This window comes from Nestor notabilis, unplaced genomic scaffold (genome assembly GCF_000696875.1).
Source record: "Nestor notabilis isolate BGI_N333 unplaced genomic scaffold, ASM69687v1 scaffold10824, whole genome shotgun sequence".
NCBI classification, from domain to species: Eukaryota; Metazoa; Chordata; class Aves; order Psittaciformes; family Psittacidae; genus Nestor; species Nestor notabilis.
In genome coordinates, this window is record NW_009924277.1 from 48,504 (window position 1) to 62,988 (window position 14,485).

General features: G+C 38.0%; 1 protein-coding gene across 1 annotated transcript in view; it reads left to right on the plus strand.

Annotated features, from left to right (window-relative positions):
• The window catches only part of SOX5 (SRY (sex determining region Y)-box 5), a gene marked incomplete at its 5' end in the record, with an annotated part of 160,391 nt that overhangs the window by 46,454 nt on the left and 99,452 nt on the right, over positions 1 to 14,485 (plus strand). The window lies entirely within an intron of this gene.

The following is a 14,485-nucleotide window of genomic DNA, read 5'->3' on the forward strand; positions in this document are numbered from 1 at the left end:
AAAGAGAAGATAAAAATAAAAACCCCTTGTTCTCTAAAAAGCAAAGGAATTGATGCTGTCCAATGGTGAGGGTGCAGAGGAAGTAGTTCCCAAAGCTTGCTTTCATGGTTAGCAGGCATTGTAAAGATGGCACAGGTCATGTGTTGTGTGCAGCTGTTTAGAGGTTCTTACAGAACTGTTAGAGACTTAGCAAGGCCCATTATTCAAGGCACTAAGGCAGTTTTACTGGATATGGACTACTGCAATTGTATAAGCTCTCCATTGTATGAGTACTAATTTAGAGCGCTACCGTAAGCCAGCCATACAATCCACGCTTCTCATGAATGAATGAATCATCTTGATGAAAAGGCTCAGAGCACACAGCTCTGACTTTTAGTCTTAAAGGGACCTGATGTCTTCAGAATAGATCCCATTTTAATGAATAAACGTCCTGGCAAAATATTTTGGGTTTGAACTGTTAAAATAGTCCTTTTCTTTTTGGAGAAAGATATCATACCCAAAGACTTTAGATGGGTTTTCATCTGCCTTACCACATGTTAGAGGTATTTGTAGTTACTGATTTGTTATGGGATGTTAAAGTGTTACTAATGTGCTTGTATAAACGTAACAGGTCTCAAGGCCACTCTGTAAGCCAGCAATTTATGTCCTAAATCATTCCTTTAGGTGCCAAGGAGCCCCATGATTGTTCTATTCAAAACCATTTGGCTGCAGGAAATAATGATGTCCATGCCCATACATAAGCAACGTGTTGTTGTATAGCACTGCTGTCTTTTTATTTTCTTGTCTGCAAAGAATATGAGAACAGTATTAGGACCTCTAATGTAGTTGCAACATTGTTTGGTAAAGTCATTTTCTGTAGAGTTCTTCCCTGGATGGGTTAGGGTCACATTAAAAAAAAAAAAAAAAAGAGGATTTACTCTCTGGTAACAGGACTTAGATAGCCTTTGGGAACACCTAAATTGAGGTCGCCAAGAGCGCTTCCCAAGTTCATGTGCACATCCTGTCCTGCCATCATTTAGACAGACCCTCTTAAGAGTCTTGGTTCAGATATGAGATTTGAAGCTTTGGGAGCATCTAAACATCCATAGCACTTGCTGATGTGATCTGAGAGTCTCTTTCTGTGCATGCCCTGAAACTGCTCTGGTCTGAACACCTAAATGCTTAGCTTCTGCCTGAGGGTCATCACAATTCAGAAACAAGGCAGAGCAACATTGGCATCACCTGAAAGGCTCGACCACCAGCCATGGTGCCTCAAGCACAGTGAGGACTGTAAAATATAGCTGCTTCCTTTCCAGTATGCAACACTTAAAGAAGGGATAGTCCTTCCTTTTTCTTTTATGTGCAGTAACCTGGCGGAAGCCTAAGAAATGGAAAGAACTGGATTGGGACTTCTGTTTCCTTAATGCAGTTCACATTGTGTCTCCCACATCTCAGGAGAGACAAGGCGTGTCTCCACATCTGTAGAAACTGGGCTTCAAGCAAAAAGACACATACTGTTCATTTCATAAATGGAGCAAAAAAAGAAGTGTCATTACTCAGTGTCCTGATGCTGATGACATTTGAGCTTGTGTTCTGCTCCACTGATGTCTTGTGATTTGTTTTTTTAAATTAAAGTTATTTTTTTAAATTAAGTGATTTCTGCCAAGTACCATTGGGGTCAATTCGTATTGACTTCAGCAGAGCAAGGACTCAACACAAAGTTCCTACAGGTCAGATTTTGCCCTTAGGAAAATAGTGATTAATGCTAAGTCCCTTTTCGGAGCTAAATACTACTTAAAAGCTAAAGGCATTTACAACCCCCCATATATTACTTTATGTTTTCATCATGTTTACTGGTGGTTTCCTTTTTAATCTCTCTTACTATCAAACTAAGTTTACTGAGTCAGCTTTGTTTAATTAGTTTAATTTCACTTGTTCAGCAGCATTGCCAGAGTTGTACTTTTCAGATTCACAGCTCTGAATGAAAATATTTCTTGTGACTGGCAAGATGAAATAAAAACAAAAGTGGAAAAAGAATTACTAAAATGTTTGTAGTTGCTTAGGTAAAATGCTTCCAGAACTGAGATTTGGAGCAGAAAATATGTAGGGATCCTGATACTTAGGTAAGTAGCTTAAATCTATTCTTAGCAAATAGATTTCTGCAGTCAGAACTTTCATTCATTTTATTGGTCTACAACACAAAGTGTTAGTGCCTAAATAAAAAAATAACAAAATAAAGCACCCACTTCCAATTAACATTTGCCAAATTGTTTATCTGGCAAAAATATTGGGGGTTTCAAAGAAGGCCTTTTCCTGCCCTCCCATCAACCAAACTCAGTGATAGGATGAGAGCTATGAGACTCATCTGTTCCCACCATTACACTGGGGCTGTGGCTGTCCCATGCTAGCATAAAATAAGATCACTGTTTTACATTAATGGACCTTAGTAAGCCCCTGATTCTCAGTTGCACCAAGCATCCAGCCCCAGAGACCATGTTCTGGATTTAAACTTTCGTCTCTGTCTTAAATGGTGCTTAAAGAGACGTGATGAGTACTGTATGCCCACCAGTGTTTCTGTATAAACAGTACTAGGAATAAATCAATTGATGGGAAGATTTCTTTTATTGCTAAAGAGAAATGAGTGGCTGAAGAGAAGAACTTAAGAATGAATCCTAAATGACCATGGGTGATGCTTAGCATAGAGTAGATGGACAACATCACTGTAGTATTTTCAGAGCTTTTTACAGTGCTCTGTTATACCCCTCTCTCCCAGACACTTCACATCTACCTTGCTATTTAGTATGCAAATGCACAATTAAAAGCATTCAACAGATAGAGATGAATAAGCTCATACAGTGTGCTGCTAGTAATTTATTTTCATTAACTGGGAGTATGTGGAAGTACCCCAAAGAGGAAAGAGATGCTGGAAAGTTGTAATAGATAAGAATCTACTGACTGCCTTTATGTAAGACAATAGATCTTGTGAATATTCTGCTTCCTTTCCAGGCAGTGAGCTAGTATGGTTAACCAAAATTGTTGAGTAATTGTTCTGTGGTTGAGAATAAAATGCTGAATTAAACTGTTCCCAGCACAATAATTGTGTGATTACAGCATTTATGTTGCTGGCCAAAAGAACAGTCATTAGGTTTGGAAGACTTACCAAAACCACAGGCACAGAAAAAAAAATGCAAATCACATGTAAATTGTCCTCTAATACCTATAGTGGCTTAAAAATTGAATTGGTAGTATGGTATGTGTATATTTAAAGGCAGTCAAGCCAGCAAAAAAAGATTGTACATTCAAGAACTACTTAGACTAGGAAGAAAATACCCAAAGATTATTCATTTTCATTATGTTGTACTTCTCCCCCTCTTGTAAGATCCCGCACTTCATATATTATGCGTGTATTCTGCCTTGTGAATGCTGTTATATTTTGCCTGCCTGCATACCAATCAGATATTGCCTGAGAGGTATAAGGTACGTAGGACTCCTACACCTGACTAAACCTTGGGCCAAACCAATTCAAAGAGCAATATGCAGGCGAGGCACATAACAAATATTTAGCTGATTGCTGTAACCCACCAGTAAAATTAAAAATCTGTGATGGTCTATGATGATAGGTGTTTTCTTGTGAAGTAGACAATTTTCTTCTCCATTGCATGGTCCGTATCTGGAAGTGCCAAAGAAACAATTACATGTAGTCTTTCCCTTTTTTTTTAAGTGGGGTTCCCCCCCCCCCCCCCCGCCTCATATTTTAAGTAATAAAGGAGGAGACAAAAACTAAAGGAGAGAGCAAATTAAAAAAAGACAAAATATTTAAGGCAATCAAAAGTTTTATGCCTGCAATTCAGTGCAGTAACAAAGTGCAGGATTTGGATAGCTGCTACCTGACTGTACACAGAAATCAGATGATGAGGTGTCTGAACTTTATCACTGTATCAACAGTTAATTGTGCTTCAACTGTATTGCTGTCACCAAATTGTAGGCACAAAATGAGAGACTGTCTTCAGTCCTATTAAAAAAATGTTCCCCAACAAAACTTGTGAAAAACATTTTTGTATGAGGATTTTAGTAACAAGGGAAAAAAAGCATCAGGACATGAATGGAAGTGTGGCTACGTATCTATTTAAATATTCTTTTTTCTGCAACTTGAATCCATTTCACTTTTAAAATTGAACTTGTGATGGTAAAACTGAACTCTGTTGAGGAACAGTTCCACTGGCAAAAGGGACAGTCAGAAACAAGTATGAACAGCTGAAAGATTGAAAAGAGGTCTTTATTGTGCATTTCCCTGGGCAGTAATTAGAGGCTATCCAATACTAGAAATGTGTTTTCCACAGAGGTTTCTACTAACATTTGGTCTTAGTTTTCCTGGCCATTTGTCCATCATGTTAAAGTGCAGGGGTTTTTAAGATAATGTAGAACACAATAAAACTCAATAGAAAATAACAATAATAATACTGTCTTCAGGAAAGAATTACGCTGAGTTGTTGTAGCAACTAGTGCTCTGAAACTGATGTCACTGGAGACAAGACTTATACTGAAACACATATGTGGTGTAATAATAATAAAATTGAGAGAAAGAGGAGGCATTCAGAGAGTTTAATCAGTGGATTTAAGACTCAGATTTTCTGAGCAGACCCAATTCTGCCAAAGTCTACACTGATCACACCAGGAAAAATGTTTCTTTCTCTGTATTAGATTGTATACAGCTTTATTAATTGTCTCCCTCCACCTTTCAATTTAAAGAAAGCAAGAGGAGGTACAGACTTTTAGTGTGGTATTTTTCTGAGTTCTGTATGTCTTTCTTTTCTCTCTCTTCCTAGATAGTATAATTTTAAGTGGATTACTTTGATAAGACTTTCATGGTTTTTTATAGCATTGCACTATTCAGCAGCTGAATGGGTTTTTAATTTCTTCCCACTACATGATACTAAATAAGCCCTATTTCTTGCCCACCGCCTACACATTAAAATTGTTGTGTTTGTTTTAATTAATGATATTCCACTTGTCAAAGAGATACTGAGTGAAAAACACATCTCAAAACCTTAGGGTTTTGTTTGAAAGAATACCCCTTCCTCTCCATATAGTAATATTACCTTAAATCCTATTAAAGAAATTGACACAAAAAACCCTAAACCAAACCAAGAAATAGTTATTATAAGGCAAAATTCTGATGACCTCCTTGACTTGTGTCAACTAATTTGAGAATGCGAGATTTCTGTGTTGAGGGTTATGAAAGTATGATTTCATATTAGTTGATGAGACTTAAATATTTTACAGTAATTATGTAAGAATCATTGCAAGCAATGTGTCGTGGGTGGCTCATAGTGAGTGGCAGTGGAAGAGTTGAAATAAAAGGCCAGATTGTGGTGATAGTGCAGCACAACAGCATTGAAGGGGGAGGTATCACTTCAAGAACAGAGGAAAGCTTTAGCGAGTTACCACTTTCCCTTACTGGTACCTACCATGCCTACCATAGTGGGGATGAAGGAAGACCAGGATGAGAGATGGGCATACCTTGCAGTCTTTTTACTTTCCTCTGAAGTACCACAGCATACCCTCTTCCATCGTATTTCATCCTCTCTTACTTTATGGTCCCTCATTTTGTCAAGCAGTGTTCAAACAATGGGCTGAGTACTCTCTTGATCCATAGCTTTTCTCCAGAAGTGTCTCAGGGTCCTTAATAAAATAAAAGGTCTCTTAAAGAAGACGGTCCACTATTAGTGGTTTAGGCCTTACGTGTTGATTTATTAATGAATTTGGACTTAATACCGTTGTGTCAAAAATGAGCTCATACCTCTTGCCTTTATCTATACACCATCTTAAATACAGTGGTTTCCATATTGGAACTGTTCTCTCTGTTTCAGAGGTTAAAAAATTCTCTTTTTGTAACAGTAGACAGGAAAAATACTACTGCAATATATACATCAAAGTGATTAGTTACTAGTGTTTGAATAAGTTACAGAAAAATCAACAATGAGTAAAGGGGGAGGTGTAGCAGCTGGCCTTAACACAGATACCTCTGAATAACTTTATATGAAAAAACATATCAGTCAGCCTTGCTTAAGTATAACGATGTCAATCTTGCTCTTGCCACCCTTTTTTTCTTGCTCTTCTGGGGAAAATGCACTAAAGAAATCTTTAGCAAGGAGATTCGTATCCCAAAAGCTGCATCACTTCAGTCTACATAGGAGTAGGAACCACAATTAGAATAAATATGTTTCTTTACCTAAGCTGCGTTCTCAACCTGAAAGATACCTTGGGCAGGTTTATAGCCAAGCATTTGGTGATCCTGTTTGCATCCTTTGCATGAAAACATTCACAACAGTATGTAGGTGCCAGGATGAACCCAAAGACATCTCAAAAGGGTTGAAGAGATAGCAAGGTGGAGCATTCCTGGCTGTGTTCAAGGCCAGGTGGAACAGAGCCTTGATCGACATGTTTTAGTGCGAGGTGTCAGGGGGGTTGGAACTAGATGATCTTAAGGTCCTTTCCAACCCAAACCATTCTATGATTCTATGATTTCTCCTCGATCACAGAATTTATCAGTCAAAAAGGAGCCAGACTTGCTGCCTGTGGTGGCGTATAATACTACAATTTATTTTCTTACCTCAATCTGTTGACTTCTAGCATTCACAGAAGTTCTTGAAGTCACTTTTGGATGATTCCTCTTCCTCTTCTCCCTACCTCCCTACATCTCACACTAGTGGTGAGTCTTGCTTCCTACTCCTACTTGTTCTTACAGTCTACCTATTGATTAATAATAAGATTTGCAGAGTCAATCTTGTGTATGTTTAAAAAACCTTTGTGTTCTTACAGGTAAAGTCCTGTAGATTGCATACCTCTTTTGGCTGTTACACCTGTCACTCTATTTCTAACATCCTCAAATAGAAACAGCCCCCATTTAACACAGAGCTGACATGAACTGTCCTATTTGTTCTTCCCTGCATCCTCTGCAGCAGTAGTTAATACTGGACCTTCTTTCCAGAGTTCTTTTGAAAGCAGTCCGTGATACTGTTACACGAAGACTTTTAGTCTTGTGAAATGTGAGCATTGGGTATACCAAAGAAGTGACTTTGAAAAAAAAAAGAGTTCTTCATTAACACACATGCACAAACACCAGCCAGTTCAGTCTCTTCAAAAAGAATGTGGAAAATCAGAAGGAAATAGTGTACAGGTCACTTCTGGAAAGGTGATATGAATGATGACAAGGGAAGTATACTCATTTTGTCTGATTCTTGATGGTATGAACAAAACCCCCTGTAGTTCATTATAATCTGAATAACTGAACCAATATATAGTAGATCAACTAACTGTAGAAAACAGTACATATGTGCAGCTCAGGAAATTACCCTATATGGTGTCTTTTAAAACACATCAGGAAATCTCACACTTGTTTTCTTTTCACTGACAAGTACTGAATTTTGCTGAATAGCTTCCAGCTAGAGTGATCAGCACTGGTCCAGACCTCACTGGGAAAAGCATTAACCAAGTATCTGGAAACTGTGTGCTCCATCGTATGCTGTGAGGTAGCATCAGCCATTAATGAAAGTTCGTAGATTTTCCAGTTTGAAGGGAGTGACTTTGCAAATTAACTCTTCTATGTGACAGTTATATTTAGGAGTAAGTTGCTATTAGCCAGCAAAATGCGAATAGAGGACAATATACGATGTCAAGCAGCAGTTTTGACACACAAGTTTGTGGCAGGTTTCCGTTATAGTCCTGGCTTATTCTTCTAGGAAGGGTACTAGCATTTAAATAGGGCAGCTAAGTGTTTGGAAGCTATGGCATGAGAATCATAGTATTTCTGTGAATATTAAGTAAGGTGAAATAAGTCAATTTGGCCCAAACACTGGTCAGTGTACCTCAAAAGTCAATTTTGTGTCCTTCTGCTAACTTCATCCTCTTCATGAAACAAATAGCTCAATCAACGAAACGATTATCTTTTTCTTCTATAAAAAGGAAAGAACAAATTATGTTGAGTGTTGCTCTTAGGCTTGGGTTAGAAAAGGTTCTTTTGAGAGCGCACTTCAGTCTTCCGGTGTAGCTCTTACCTGAATTACAGTAGCTTGCTTTGAAAGTCTTGGTTTTGCCAGAGGACTCCACACACTGAGGTGTTGTATAGTCTTGAACAGCCATTCTTGCATGAGCTCTTAGGCTTTTGACTTAAACCAGCTGCATATTAGAATGAATTCCAGTTTATGTTCTTTTTATTTCAGGCATCCTCTTGCTTTCCAGTTAGGCTATTTGTTCAAATGCCTTTGTGGCAAAATTGCCCTGTAGATAACTTACATGCTAAGTGGCACAAGCATGAATGCCTCGTTACACATCTACACATCATCCCAAATGGGAAAAAGTCATCTTACTGCTTTTCCCTCCTCTGTATGCTTTTTCTTTATCATATAAAATATAAAAGAAGTGTTTTAAAGTTCTTTATTTTAGTTACATGAATGGACAAGTAATACTGTGTTGTTTTTTTTATCTTCGGAAGTACTTGAGTAATGTTCCTTAATGCAAAAGGTCCTTTTGGTTTATGTCCTTCCTTCAAAGTGCTGCTGGAGTTGTTTGTCTCTCTCACCAGTGCATTATCTTCTATAGTATGAAACAGAGGAGGTAAGCCTTTGGAAGCAAGTTATCAACACAGAAACAGCTAATGTCTGTATTATTTGGTAGTTTAAGGCACTTCTCTGCGCTTTAGTTAAAAAAGCTAAGCATGTGTTCATTTGGTAGTACTTACAAACTTTGTGATGAGGTGAATTTGAGATCACTGCTGGTAATGATACCTGGATTCTCTTGGAAGACTGAGCAAAGAAAGATGATTTCCAGCCTGAAAAGCCTTGCTTTTTTTTTTAATGAAAAATGTTTATGTAATTCCTTGAGATGCATATCACTTTCCTTGAAAGTTTTTTGCTTGTGTTTTCCATGAGCCAAGTTGCATACATGCCAGCTATTACCTGTTAAGGATTATCTCCGTATTCCATCAAACCAGTATTTTTTTCCTGACTGTCACTCCAAGTGGAGCTCTCCTATGCTGGTGGAATTGTAATGGGGATCGTAGGGGATGAGGGTGTCTCCTATATAGCCTTTTTTATTCTTCTTAAAAGATTGCCACTATAGAGCATGTTTTTCTACAGTTAGTATCACTGTTTACAAACAATGTAAACAGTGAGGTGCTACTATTGAGCGAGCTGAAGTGTTCAGACAAGATGAATTTTGGTAAGGACTGCTATGAATTGTATAAGCCTCCAGTGCATCAAAGGGAAAAATAATATTTGGGGCCCAAATCATCCACTGCAGAAGAATCTTCTGGTAGAGATGAGGAAGAAAAAGCCTTCACAAAATCCTTTGCCAGGATCCCATAAACCGATGCTTCTGGCAGGAGGGTGAGCTGCTCAGTAGTAAAAGCAAAGTTAGGTCAGAGCATGAGGTGGAATAGGTCTGCTCTCTGTCTCATCAGTGTCTTCCTCTCTGCATCTCTGCTTCTTGGCCTCCACCTCCTCTTTGTGTCTTAAGCACCCCATTAAAAGCTACCTCAAATTCAGGAGGAGAGCGATCATTGCATTACTGAGATAGGCAAGGCTCCCTTGCATATAGATTTAGGACACACTTATGTCAATTTAGGGAACCGATGTAGGGAAGAAAATGAGAACAACATTTTCTTTTCTTATTTTAAACGTCACTGTAAGGGAAAATAGCAGATTGTAGTTATATGAGGACATATATTTTTATTTCCCTTAAGATAGATGTGGGGGGATGAGGGAAAGAGATGGCCAGCACATATGCTAATTAAAGAATCCGGTCCTCCAGCATAGTGTGTGCCACCATGAGCCAAATGCTTCTGGAGGAAGGGGGACCAATGCAATTAAACATGTCATTTTTGAAGGACAGATTTATGTTATTGCATGTTAAATGTACATTACATTCTTTCATATGCAGTAGAAGAGATGCTTAACTTATAAACAAGTTGCAGGCAAGAAGATATTCATACAACAGTTTGAAGTTAATAGAATCATTCATGTGCATACACTGTTCTGGGAATGTAAAATCTGAACTTCTTTGAGGCAGCTGAGAGTAACTCAAATGAAAATAAAAATTAGCCACGCTTCTATGTGAAGAAGCCATGTAAGAGGTCATTTCAGCAAAGATGCTCATACAGCTCTTGAAGGGCATCTTCTAAAGAGTTCAAGAGTAAAGTACTGCTCAGTTTTGTCGGTTTGTGGAGAAGAGAGTGTTGCTTTTAGCAGCCATTCTTATTCACACTGAGTAATTTGTTACTCTGTCACCAGTCTCACTGAAAGGGATAGAATTGCTTCTGAAGAGCTAGAGGTGGGTGGAAGAGCAGTATTCACCCCTCAGTGGAAAGTGTTATATATGGATACCGGGAAATGTATTTAGGTACTTACCTTGGAGAGAGGAAAACTTACGTAAAAGTTTATGCTAGTAAACATGTAATGAGCAACTGCAGAAATGAAATTGGTGGAAGTGTATAAAGGGAAAATAAATAAAACTGATAGCAGCTGCTATGTTAGTGGCTTGGATTTGTTGAAAGTATGGATTTATGTTACTTGAGAAATACTATAAGCCTGCTAGATTAAGCAAGAGTCATGTGAACTTTTAATTAAAGACACTGTCAGGATGCATGGGCATAAAGGGCCTAAATAAGGTCATGTATGTTACCCTGATTCTCACAGTTCCTAACTCTGCAACCTTAATGTTTCCTTAAACTATTTTGTCTTTATTTATATAGTGACCCAAAGCTCACGTGACATTTCACAGAAAATAGAGTAGAACTGTAGCTGTGAAGTGTTTGCAATCTAAATTTATATGTCACAGCAGGAGCTAGTAACAAACAGTAGGGGTAACTGCTAAAAACATACTGCTAGTGCTTAGGTAGCTGTGGAAACCATAGTATGTTCCTAAAAGTAGGTAGGAGACCAGAATTTAGGCGAATGTACTACAACTATAATGAAGCCGGAAATGTTGGCAATCTAGCTCTGGCTACACTGAATGCGTGTCTTTGTGCAGTTGGATTTGTTATAGGTAAGTCATAAAGGACATGCACACATTTGTGAAGATGCTGGCCCAGGCTTTAACAACTTGAATTGGTTCCAAATTTGCTAACAAATTTTCGTTTGATAAAGACAAGTCATTTAGGGGCAGATTTTTCAAAGGCACTGAAACAAAGATATAGCGAGGCACTTCTCAAAATCAAACATCTTTATGGGCAACTCTGAATGCCTCAGTTTCCCGCTTGGATGGTAGATTAGTTGTTTGTCATGTACTCACATTGTTTTTTATCTTGAGAAGTTCCGTAGGGCTAATCTCCTTTATGGATTTTCAGTGCCAATTATGAAGGGTCCCTGCTTTGGTTTGGACCCTAGGTTAAATTTGGTTGCAGTTTCTTCTATTACAGAAGGTGACTTACTGTCCTCATTATGTATTAGGGAACCTTTGCTTTCTTGGACTGTTTGAACTCTTGTGTATCTGCTTCCGTAAAGGGAGTTATTTCTCATAAACTAAATGCCAAAGGGTACAGTTTATGTGTTTGATTGCAGCAAAGGCTTCCCTCTTGCCCCAGGTTGCTTTTCAGAGTCATGTGAATGGAAGTATGAATTCCTTACCTAGTGAATTGATTGTATAGAATATTATGGCTCTTGTGACATTCACTTTGTTTCTTTGTTGGTTTACTGTATGTCTTTTTTGTGCATACCATGCTGCTGCAGTTTGTCGTACAGTATAAGAATACTTCTGGTTAATCTGATATGTGGTGCCAGCATTCAAATTAAAAGAAAGATAAAGGAACTGTGTGATCTGTTGACATCGTGGCAATAGTATGTGTAGTGAAAAAACAGGCCCCTGGAAGACTCTATTTGTATCATCCAGACTAACATCGTTAAGTGGGTAGGAAGTTACAAGGTGAAACTGTAGCCCATTAATTCCATTGGGAATTCTGTGCGCATTTCAACTACAATTTTCACCTTTAGGAAATTACAACTAAAAAGAGGTAATCATGTAGGTAGACTGGCAAGAGGAGAATCTTGTCAGCTATATGCATTTTTAGATTGTTAAAGATGCGTTTCTTTCTATGGACACATCTATGTACTTTAGCCCAACAAACTGAAGGATCTGAAAAAGTAGCTCTGAATTGCAGTCCATTATGTTCAAATTAGAAATGTAGTATCAAGAAGTTACTGTCAAAAAACTTTGGAAAGTATGTAAATTATATAACATAAAACATTTGTGAGAGATGTAACTTGCATAGTAATAGATTAAAAAATAAAGGGAAAAAAAGAGGAAAAAACCCTTCATGTAAAACTCAGAAGGAGGGCCTGCATTCTGTGCCACTTGAAACAGTTGTATCCTAGCAATTCTAGGTAATAATGATAAAAAACATAATGAAAGTTAAGATATAGTAGTTAAATGAGCCATAAAAATGAAGAGTCTGTAATTTGTATCGTATTGTCAGGTAATCGGATTAAAATAAACTAATGTTTGCACTTAATTGTATTTGGGAGAAAATGAAGTGTAGCTGTTCGACTGGTGCTACATACATTCCATCCTGGAATGAAAATCACATTGTTTTGACTGCGTTATTTCTGTATCCATGCAAACGATCCTCATCACTCCATAGTTCTTACCTCCTTAATGCAACTGGGGTTGTGTCATTTGAAATTAGTGGGTATAAGGCCCCTTGGAGAGATAAAGAGGAGCAGCGATTTGAAAAAATGTAATGCAGCAGTCAGAGTTAAGAAGAAAGGGCATTTTCCTGGTAAATGTTTTCCTAAATGGGAATTTTTCAGTGTGGTGTTTTGCTCGTGTATTTGGCAGTCACTTGGAATCAAGTGCAGACTTGTGCTACATTGTGGGCTTGGCAATGACAATTTGTGTGTGTGTGGTGCTTTAGTTATATTAGCCCTGGAGGCAGAGTTAACACTTGCAGTGGGACAAGAGTATTTGCAGTCATCAGAGAACTTTGCAGTCAGCTTCAATAACATCACTCCATTTTTTTCACTTTTTTTTTTTTAACGTTTTTTTTGGCAGCAAAGCTCTTAGTAGAACCATCTGTCTTTCTATTAGTGTTTTTGAGTCCTGTTTTGAAGCTTCTTTGCTTGGCAAAGTCACTTTCATCCTTGGAAACCATTTAAAAAAAAAAGTTCTGTGGCTTTTTGCCGAAGAAGAGTACTATGCAAAAATTCCACATGGCTGTTCATTTTTGTTCTAAAAGAATACAGTTACTTTGTCTTTGTCTTTAAAAAAAACCCTAAACAAAAAAGCCCCAACAAACAAACAAAAAAAAATCCCCAACCAAACAAAAAAACCCACAACAAATACATGAAGAAAAAGCAAACATTGGGCAGTTCTAGGGTAACAGAGTGGGGATAGAGAACAGATCACATTTTTATGTTCTTTTTTCTCCAGTGATTCTATTAGAAGTACATATGTCTTCTTGTTAACAGGATCAGAATAGAAAGGAGAATACTGAAGTTACAAAAAATGGATCAAGTTATTTCAGTGAATGGAGCTACATCTACTCTAGCTTCCGTCCCAGTCTTAATCTCCCACTGTAAGAATTTCCAGCAACAGGGCTGAAGTCAGCATTCACACAGGTGTTGACAGGTCCTGGCATAAAAGGTTACTATCCCAAATTTCTTATCACTCTTTGCTTTGTAACAGTGTTGGGTGAACCAAGACATCTCCTGGATCTTCAGGAGATTAAATTAAAGATGCTGTGGTCTGAGCTGTGGCAGCCAAGGAGCTGGCACACATTCTCTTTTGCCAATTCTGTTACGCAGGCAATAATAAAGGGAGCAACACCTTCTTACATCTCTGGCAAAAAAAAAGGTTATCTGTCAACACCCTAATTCTGCATGTTCCTTAAGGCTACAGACCAGGCTGTAACGAAAATTCTAAGGAAATTTTAGGCCTAAGGAAAATTCAGGCTACTGAATTTTAGTCTTTGATAACATACTATCTCTGATGCCTGAGCTTTACAGTGCCATTAAAAATCTAGATGACCTCTCTTAAAAACTGAGTCAGTCTCCCTTCACTTATTGATCTGGTCAGTAGAGTGAGGTTTTTTAGTTAAAACTATCCATTTAACATTTTAATCTAGCCAACTTCTTGTTTCTCATCTGCATGAAATACAGACAATGTCCATTTCTAGCAATTAAAACACCAACAGAACTGGGTAAAAGCAATAGTATTAGATGTTGTGCCATGGCCACCTTCCAGTTTTGATGACTAATTTCTGCATGTCTTAAGTCCCCTGCAGTATCCACTTACAATATAATATTTTCCGTTTCCTGGCTTGCATGGTTGTGTACAGTTGCTGTGCAAAGTTGAACAGCTAACACTTCAGACATAGCTGTGTTTTATTTGTGAATAAAGTGTCTCAGCCTTTTTCTTATCATCTCAGAGACTCTTCTCTTTTCACATGTACAAGTAAATGCATGCATATGGGCAGAAAAATAGTACCGACTGTGCTGTACAGTACTTACGCACA